This window comes from Bison bison, unplaced genomic scaffold, assembly GCF_000754665.1.
Source record: "Bison bison bison isolate TAMUID 2011002044 unplaced genomic scaffold, Bison_UMD1.0 scf7180017854205, whole genome shotgun sequence".
Taxonomy (NCBI): domain Eukaryota; kingdom Metazoa; phylum Chordata; class Mammalia; order Artiodactyla; family Bovidae; genus Bison; species Bison bison.
Window position 1 is genome coordinate 31,347 of NW_011484778.1, and position 299 is coordinate 31,645.

The following is a 299-nucleotide window of genomic DNA, read 5'->3' on the forward strand; positions in this document are numbered from 1 at the left end:
GGTGGGGATGGAGGATACCCATTTGCCAGTCTGAAAGCCTAAATTTTCCCATGTTCTAATTATATCTATAATTTGTTTAACATTGTATTTAAGAGGTTATCTTCATTGTCACTCCTTCCAGCTTTAGATCACTTATCATCTTAACTACTATAGTATCCTTCTAACTGATCTCCCTGTCTAGATCTGAAAATCTTCCATAACTTACTACCATCTCAGTGACCATCAAAAGCATCCCCTTCTTAAAACACTCAAAATGAAATCCAAATTTAATTTGCTTTGATTCAAAATAAGACTTCCCT